This window comes from Tachysurus fulvidraco, chromosome 7 (assembly GCF_022655615.1).
Source record: "Tachysurus fulvidraco isolate hzauxx_2018 chromosome 7, HZAU_PFXX_2.0, whole genome shotgun sequence".
NCBI classification, from domain to species: domain Eukaryota; kingdom Metazoa; phylum Chordata; class Actinopteri; order Siluriformes; family Bagridae; genus Tachysurus; species Tachysurus fulvidraco.
Window position 1 is genome coordinate 18,439,555 of NC_062524.1, and position 10,000 is coordinate 18,449,554.

The following is a 10,000-nucleotide window of genomic DNA, read 5'->3' on the forward strand; positions in this document are numbered from 1 at the left end:
ATATTTTAAATCGTAAACTTTTATATTTCTGCAAAGCTGCTTTTATGATGATGCCTGTTGTTAAAAATACTAAACAAATAACATTGTATTGAATTGAAATTTCTTTAATTTGGTAACCATGTTGTATTTTTCAAGACAAAAGAAATTGCTCAGAAATTTGATAAAGAAAAAAGGTACACGACGTGTATATAGGGATCAAGCAAGCATGGAGATCGTGATAACACACACACACACACACACACACACACACACACACACACACACACACACACACACACACACACATTAATAAAATATAAGCAGCTAAGAAATTACATTTTGTGTTTTTTAAAATAATAAATAATCCTTTGTTTGTGTTTCATTTATGTTTAAACTTCTAAATTGTGCTGTGCTGATATTCGAAGTTTTAACACTGGAGACTCCTTCTAAAAAATATCTGCATTCAGAGTCGAATCACTTTCTCACCTCAGCATTAAAGGTAATAACAGCCTTTGTTTTTAAATGAAACTATGCACACACACTACTGGAGCAGGGAAAAGCTCTTCAGGTCCTCATTTCACTGTACTATCTCTAACCCAAACCCTGGTAACTCGGCTTTTCCGAGCAGTTGTTTCATAAATAGTCAAGAGGACGAAAGTCTTACTGAAAGCGTTGTTTTCAGACAAATGGATTTAATGACCATATCATTATTTTTATAATTAAATAATGAAATAATTATATTAAATGAAATTTCTAATTAAATATAATTACCTTTAAGGTTCCTTCTTTGGTTTACAAGGTTCAGCTTAAGTGGTAGATGATTCAGAGTTTGTGTGTGTGTGTGTGTGTGTGTGTGTGTGTGTGTGTGTGTGTGTGTGTGCGCGCGCGCAAGCGTGCATGTTTGTGTGTCTGTGTGTATTTGTGTTTGTGTATTTAAGATGTATCAAAAGAAACAGAATGAACACATTGAGCCCCTGGATTGCAACAATATAAAACACACTGTCACTTCCAAAGACACATACATTCACAAGGACACACAGACAGGTACACTGAAGACACACAAAGACACACACCCACACACACACACACATACACACATTCAACAATAATCACAAAAATACACACATCATTGCAACTACACACACCTTCACAAATGCACGCAGAGACAACCCACACATAGCTGCACACATTAGTACATGAAACACACCGAATGTGTAATGTGCTTATTCTGCTTATTATTGTGCTTGCTTGAGTATAGACTTGTCTCAGAAATCCTGACAAAGTCCTTATAATGGGAAATGAGTGTACACACAGACAGACTCACACACACACAAATCATCAGATGACCTTGACTCAACAGGTTGCAGCATCAGACAGTCTTCCTGACTTGCTATAATCAAGTGACTGTGTGTGTGTGTGTGTGTGTGTGTGTGTGTGTGTGTGTGTGTGTGTGTGTGTGTGTGTGTGTGTGTGTGTGTGTGTGTGTGTTTTAAATAGTACATTTACAGCAGACATTTAAGGCTGGAGTTCAACCTGATTTTCCAGTTTCCCCACTTTAAATAATGCAGAGTCTGACAAAACCTCAGGTGTCTGATGTAGGCGCGCACACACACACACACACACACAATACTACATCTAGTTCTGTGGTTCATCTTTCTCTGATCATCCACCGATGCTGTTTATTCATTCATTATAAGGGTGTGTGCTGCTATGACAGTGTACTGTAATAAGGATAGCTGAAATATTTATAACATTAACGCTGCACTATTTCATTACATATAATGACCTCACACAGAATTTTCCAGGTGCGGCACATCCCTTTAAATATGAATATACGGTTTGAGAACAATCATAGCAGGTGGAGATCAGCGATACGTGTAATGTGACGTAGTTGTGCTAAACGACTCATGTTTTTTTTTTGGTTTAACAGCATAGCTTGGAAAACTTGTTGCTTAACAAAGGAAATCGAAAGGAGTCTCAGGTGTCAGAGCTTTATAACTGTCACATGCTTTCTAAAGTTTAAAGAAGTGCGTATCGTTGCTATAACATCATCGATAAGCCAAACTAATTTGTCTCTAGCTAACGTTAAGACGTACTTATAACCTGTTAAAATGAAAATTAATAGGCTATTCAAGTATTTTCACATAACCGCACATCTGTTGTAACATACAAACTGCTTAACTTTGAGATACATTGTATTTCAGCCCTGATTTTGGGTTGCATGGTTAATAAACCATTGAAATGGTCTTAGCATTCTACCTCTAAGTCATTCCAATGTGACCGATGTCCAAGGTGTGAAGTCACAAAGTAGAATTATTTACCTACCGCACTTTTGTCTGATTTGTACTTGTACTTGTACTTTACATGAGTTTTACTTTCACTGTCTATTCACTCTATATCTATCATAAAAACACATCAGTAATGTTTACACAATGAACACTAGATCAGGACATTTGAACCTAAACACCATAACAGTACATTTACACTATAAACACTGTAACTCTGAAAATGTCCACTCTGAAAAATCCCTGCGAGAATGGAAGCTGATGAACGCAACTGAATACAAATTTCAACAATACTCAGTACATGTCACTTTAAATAAATCTATCTATCTATCTATCTATCTATCTATCTATCTATCTATCTATCTATCTATCTATCTATCTATCTATCTATCTATCTATCTATCTATCTATCTTTCTGTCAAAGTTGTTAGCTTATGTTTGTAAAGAAAATGTCCATCACCAACTAAAAGAATTATGTGATTTAATTTTTTGTTGTTGTTGAATGTTTATTATTGAAGTAAATAAATGTTTGTGTAAAAAAAATTATGTTGAACTTCAACTTTTACAGCATTTACAAAAGTTAATCATTTGGGAACTTTTATAACATCTGTAAAATCACACTGACAATCACATTGAGAAAAAAAAAAAGAAATACATTACTAATAAATAATAATAAATCCCACACACAGATTTCAGGTAACTATGTACTTCACTATATTTGATTTTTTCAAATCTGAATTTCATCTCATGAAGTCCTACCTTACTGAACATAAACATTCGTTCAATTCTGTGAGTTTGTGGTTCCAGAAATGCGACACTAATGATTATACTGTTTTCGAATGAAGACTTTGCTCCTCATCAAGGTTTGTTTACACTTTAGTCAAGTGAACCTTGTTTTATGGCTTACCCATGATACTCATGGTGGAGTTTTATGATGTTGCCATAGCGATTTGAAGATTAACCCCCAGGATTTTCTCCATTTCAAAGTTCAGCTTGAGAGGGAGATGTTTTAATGTTGCCTTTTCAGCAGTGCTTTAGGGTGCGCACGCGTGTGTGTGTGTTCGTTTAGTTTTGACCGGACTCTTGGGGTCAACGTGATCAGCCATTGACCTGGAACAGGAACTCAATTTGACCTCTATAATTTCCTGTTAGCGTGTCCTCTCTTTTAACACTCTACTTTCCCCTACACTTTTTTTCTAACACACACACACACACACACACACACGCAATAAGTTACTGTTTAGGTAAGTGTTGAATGTTTAACCAAGAGTGACCATCATCATATGACTTGTGACTCGGCAGAAACCATTTGGCTGTTTAGCTGAACGCGCACGAGCTGAGCATCAGAAATCAGTTGATGTTTTCTTCTCCTGAATACTTTTGATCTGTTATCCATGTACTGAGATTTTGTTAAGGTGCTTGTTTTTACATCTTGAACCCTGTAAAAAAGTGTTGCTAGAATTTCAGCTTTGTGCAATAAGCAAATTATTAGCAGCAAGCTGGCGTGTGAAGCTACCTGGCGCCGCACTGAGGTTGATTATTTTCCCCTAAGACACCACAAAAGATCACAACTTTCTGTCACAAATCACAAAGTGCTGAAACCGGAGACTCACAGTCACACTTCAGCATATGCACAATTACACGTTACTTTTGAATTCATTTTGTTTCGACATGTTGTGTGTTCATGTGCACAATAAATCCGACAAAGTTTGTTGAGCTAAATGGCGTCCGAGCTGCTACAACGGAAACATCTCACCCTTCCAACCAGTCAGATTGAAGCATTACCAAACTGCAGTTTTACACGGTAAACACTTTCCGTTCCGCACAGATTTAGATTTTAACACGTTTTTGTATATGTTACCGGATCTTTCTCAAGGGAGGTGTGGTAGAGAAACGGAGTGTGTGTTAGGGGTGTGTAAGGCTGTTATCAGGAAACAGTGTGCTAATATTAGAAAATGCCTTGTGGCTCTATTACACTATTACCACACTCATTTCATGGATAATAAATGGTAGTGTATCTACACATCATGACTAAAGCATGTGAGTGTAACGTGAATTTGTGTCAGAAGCGTGTCCAACTGGGAAGAACTCAGATATTAGGTATGAATGAGTTAGTGTTTACTGTGTGGTACTTAGTCAGAGCCTGATCAGAGGTTTGGAGCTGATCTTATATTCTATTGCTGCTGTTTGTGTATCTGTGTGTGTGTGTGTGTGTGTGTGTGTGTGTGTGTGTGTGTGTGTGTGTGTGTGTGTGTGTGTGTGTGTGTGTGTGTGTGTGGCTTCACTGAAAAATCTCTGAATTCAAGTTTTTATTTAAGATTATTATTATTATTATTATTATTATTATTATTATTATTATTATTATTATTAAAACAGCAACATTGTCTTATGACGGAAAAAATGTATGGAGTATTAATAACAGTGAAACTCCTCCTGCTTACTTAAGTGTTTCATTTTTACAGTTTGAATGATTAAAGATGTTTTAATATAAATACTGTATATAAATTCATACCTCTCCCAGGATTCTATATTGAACCTTTATTTAGCAAGTGCCGAACCCCAAGGAGCCTCTTTATGAGTGTAGCTGGACAATGAAACTTAGTGTTGAGCAAATTGTTCCATCATGAAGTCTCATCACTTTGTATTGTTGTATTGGGTTCAAAAGAACAAAGCTGTTGTGGCAATTTTGCCTCAAATTTCGAAATGCTGTGCGTTTTGAGGTGCGTTTTCTGCTCGACACGGTTGGAAAGAGTGATGATTTGAGTTACCATACTCAAGTATAGTGTGGAGCATCTCTATGTATCAGAACACAACCTCTTTCTCCATCACACACACACACACACTGGGGGAAGTCATGGCCTAATGGTTAGAGAGTTTGACTTCTAACCCTAAGGTTGTGGGTACGAGTCTCGGGCCAGCAATACCACGACTGAGGTGCCCTTGAGCAAGGCACCGACCCCCCCCTAACTGCTCCGGGCGCCACAGCATAAATGGCTGCCCACTGCTCTGGGTGTGTGTTCACAGTGTGTGTGCTCTTTGGATGGGTTAAATGCAGAGAATGAATTCTGAGTATGGGTCACTCACTCACTCACACACACACACACACACACACACACACACACACACACACACACACACACACACACACACACACACACACACACACACACATATACATTCTCTCATTCACTTGCTCTCCTGCTTTATCTCTCCTGTCACACCCAAGAACTTTGCTCCCTTGAAAGTCCTGGAAGGAGAGTGCACTAGGTAGGAGGGGGCACCTTTTCTTTGCCCCACCCCACACAAGCATTGAGCAAACACTTCACCACCTCCTACACACACTCCACTCCAACGATTCACCGGCTGTACCAGTGTACCGTGTATGTTGAGAAAGAAAGAGAAAGAGAGAGATAGTGAACATTCAGGTGGCAGCAGACACGCACACACTCACACACAGCATTCATTGGACACACAGGCGCACCTGAGGAGGCAGGTACAGTGTCACAGTTATTTTTCTAGTGGAGTGTGTCAGGTTGTATTTTTTATGGGTGGATGCAGTTAACACAACTTCAGGTATTTTCGGTTTGTTAGACGGTGTGTGTGTGTGTGTGTGTGTGTGTGTGTGTGTGTGTGTGTGTGTGTGTGTGTGTGTGTGTGTGTGTGTGTGTGTGTGTGTGTTCTGGTTTTATACTGTAACTACACTGATGTTTGTGTGATCAAAAAAATTGGTGGTACTTTAATTGTTAGAGTTGAGGATTTCTGTGTGATCGTGTGTGTGTATGTGTGTGTGTGTGTGTGTACATATATGTAGGTTTTCTGCCATCTTGGTCTTTGGACTCAGCTTTTTCCTCCCATGTTTGCTGACAGGGTGGGCCCAGAGCGTGTGTGTGTGTGTGTGTGTGTGTGTGTGTGTGTGTGTGTGTGTGTGTGTGTGTGTGTGTGTGTGTGTGTGTGTGTGTGTGTGTGTGTGTGTGTGTGTGTTATCAGCCAGAGTGCCAGGATATTATTTGATGCATTGGTTTTTTTTCTTCAAGTCTTTATTTGAAGTAGTCACAGAAGAGTTTTGCTGAAAACATTAACACCATTCTGGTTACACATTTACAATAATTAATAACCTTCTAAAGTGATCCCATGAAAAATTTTGAAAGCAAAAAATAAGTCACTCGTCATGTTAGCCTGAAAAAAAAATCTGCATTTTTACAAGATAACAAGCTGCAGATTTCAATTCCACTTTTCCCGCCGGTGCTAATTTTGTCCGATCTTCTTTAACTGATATGAAATAAAACACCAAAATAAATCAAATAAAACAATCGGGGCTTGCCTGTTACGATCACTTACACAATGCAGAGTTTCTATCCCAAGCTAATTATTTTTATTTAACAATATAGCACTTTAAAAACAACAAAGAACATCATCATGCACCTTTTATCCATTTTTAGTTACTTTTAAGGTTAGAGAACATCCACAGATCAACTAAGTTTGCGTTATCGTTTACATAATCACTGCGAAAAACAGCTAGAAGGTTTTCTTATGTTTGACAACTAATCACTGACAATGGAGACTACTTCCAAGAAATGGTACATATATAAATACGTACTAAAAACGGCGTTACTATGGAAACGATAAAGATTTTGAACGAATGTGTTGGTATAAATCTTTTTGAATTACAGTTACTAATTTCAGTTACAATAAATAAAGCCACAACTTCACTGACCAATCATATTTGAGAATTCAACTCTCAAAATAAACTCCTTTTGTTTGGTAAATATTCATGACTATATTAAATGATTATATGTTTATTTGTTTGGAACAAAATGACAAATAGCCTTGCAAACAACACTGAAAAACTTTGTTGCGTCTCTTTAATGATCCAAAGATTAAGCAATGAAATACTTTGTGCTGTTACTGTAGTTCAGAGCAACATTTCCAGATACATTGGGATTCCCTGAGTTCAGGAAATTTTGTTCACCTTGTGCCAAAAAACAGGTCTTGAGCTGATAGTTGTAATATATCAACCTTACATTATTGTGGCTGGATTCCAGTGAACTGAGGCAGGGTTTAAACCGTGATTTGAACTGTACTTAAGTGCTGACATGTAAGCTCCTGGGAAAAGAAAAGGCTAATGGTGAACTAGCGATCAGATCAAGCAGTGGTAAGCTTATGTAGGTAAGCGAATGCGGCCAGAAAAAAGAAAAAAAATGTACATTGTTTAAAGGAGCGTCATGGTAGAAGTCATAAATGTGATAACTGCATGAATTTGACTGATCCTGAAAAATCAGGAACGCCTCATAGACAATTACGATCTTCAGAATAATCTTAGAGTTATATATATTTGTATAAATTCGGTTCAATTATTCCATCTGCTTCTAAGCATTGATGGAAGGAGTCTCCAGTTTCAGCACTTTGCTTGTTTATTTGTTTGTTTGTTTGTTTGTTTTTCAAAGGTAAAGGTTTCTATAATATAATCTGACAGGAAGTAAAATTTTATTGCACGATCCATAACATTCGTTAATAAATACGACGTTCAAATCATGCCTTACAGTTCGTATTTACGAGCTGAAGTTGTAATTACGAGTGGAAACACTGAATTTTCTTTGAGCTCCAAATTTCTGACTTGGTGGCGTTTCAATCAGAAATCATGGTGTCAAAGGATGCCAGCGTTGTACAATTATGATGTAATATGTAACGATAAAGTTTACGCACCTAACGTCGCAATTACGATTATCCAAACTATATTCTCATCACTATAACGTATAAAACTATAACGTATAAAACTATAAACGTAATTAATAGGACTTCAAGGCACAGAAATGAAAGTATGAAGTTTCGTTCTTTATTTATCTACATTGTTGTGGTGGACATGGAGCTGCCAGGCAGGAGGCAAAGAGGAAGGCCAAAGAGGAGGTATATGGATGTAATTAATGAGGATATGAAGCTAGTGGGTACAAGTGTTGAGGATGCAGAAGATAGGGATAGGTGGAGAGAGATGATTCATTGTGGCGACCTCAAAGGGAAAAGCCGAAAGAAGAAGAAGAAGAAGAAGAAGAAGAAGAAGAAGAAGAAGAAGAAGAAGAAGAAGTTGTGGTGTGGAGGAATAGACCAGTTTGGGGGGATGTGCTTGCCTTCAGAACTGATATGGGTAACACTTCTGTGTGTTGCGCAACATCGCACCAACCTGTCGTTAAATATTTTCCTATAATAATGTGACTGTTTTATGCCAGTACTTGGTGTGACTGGCAGACCTATGGCACCGACTGCATGTGAAAGTTTTCTTTCATGTGAAAGATCAGGCAGAGTAAGCAGTAAAACAGACACAGTCAGTGAAACAGACACACAACAGAAATGTCCTCATTAGAAATAAATGAAGTTCGGTTTCCACCCAAAAAAAAAAAGTGCATCACTTTCACTTTGATGCAGGTGAAGCAATTTTTTGCCTTCTCCCAGCCAATCAGAGAGCTCCTCTCAACTTGACCAAGCCTGAGGAATGTGTGTGTGGCAGGTATGTGCTGTGGAGACAGGTGTGTGTGTGTGTGTGTGTGTGTGTGTGTGTGTGTGTGTGTGTGTGTGTGTGTGTGTGTGTGTGTGTGCACTTTCACTCAGTTTTAATCAGGTCGTATTTTTTTATTTCCTTCTTCCTGATTCGTTCAGCCACAGGTTTCTATTGCTGCTCTTTTATTTCTGACGACATATTATGATTAATTGTGTGTTCTAAATATAAGAACTTTTACTGTAATGTTGAGAGCAGTGTGCAATTTTTGGGAGTTTTAACACGTTTTTAACACTATTTTTATTTTTTTTATTTATTTATTTATTTTTTTTTAGCTTTGTGTGCTTTTTTTGAATTGGCAGTGTTCTTAGCAGTGAAGTCTCACATGTAATGACCTTCAGGGAGCTCATGTTCGATTAATTGAAGTGATTTGGCTAAATGTGTGTTGTAATGACATCGTTTATCTGTAAAATCCTGCAGGTACTGTTTAACCTGTCTAAAACCTTGTAATTAAGTGTGATAATCCCGAACACAATGATGATCGAGTTGTGGGATATATGTGTGTCATAGCACTCAACATATTTACATGTCCATGCTTTAGAACGCTTTACTTAAACATTTAAACATTTAAGCATGACATGTTTGCCTCGCATCTGCAGGGTTGGGGGTCCGATATCCGTCTCCGTCTTGAGAATGCATGTTCTCCCAGTGCTTCCATGGTTTTCTCCAGGTACTCCAGTTTCCACCACTAGTCCAAAGATATGCATTGAAGGCTGACTGGCATCTCTAAATTGTACATAGTGCCTTTGTGTGTGCGTGTGTCTGTGTGTGTGTGTCTACTGCCTTGTGCCCGAGTTCTCTGGGATAGACTCAAGGCTTCTTTCAAATTCAACTTCTATTTTGCTTTCGTTTTGAATTACTGTAAATACAACAATTTTCCCTACAACGGGGCACGGTGGCTTAGTGGTTAGCATGTTAGCCTCACACCTCCAGGGTTGGGGGTTTGATTCCCACCTCCACCTTGTGTGTGTGGAGTTTGCATGTTCTCCCCGTGCCTCGGGGGTTTCCTCCGGGTACTCCGGTTTCCTCCCCCGGTCCAAAGACATGCATGGTAGGTTGATTGGCATCTCTGGAAAATTGTCCGTAGTGTGTGATTGCGTGAGTGAATGAGAGTGTGTGTGTGCCCTGCGATGGGTTGGCACTCCGTCCAAGGTGTATCCTGCCTTGATGCCCAATGACGCCTGAGATG

At 38.4% G+C, this 10,000-nt stretch overlaps 1 protein-coding gene across 7 annotated transcripts in view; it reads left to right on the forward strand.

The window, feature by feature from the left end:
• Window positions 1–10,000, forward strand: part of rbm47 (RNA binding motif protein 47) — a 31,790-nt gene that overhangs the window by 5,414 nt on the left and 16,376 nt on the right. For 2 of the 7 annotated variants that reach the window (XM_047815792.1, XM_047815797.1), the window contains exon 1: window positions 5,590–5,757. The exons of 1 other annotated variant lie outside the window; for it this stretch is intronic. The gene's annotated coding sequence lies outside the window, so the exon portion shown is untranslated. Of the gene's footprint in view, window positions 1–5,587; window positions 5,758–10,000 lie in introns of those variants that run through there. 4 more of the 7 variants (XM_027174302.2, XM_047815798.1, XM_047815794.1 and 1 more) reach the window with 3 other exon arrangements.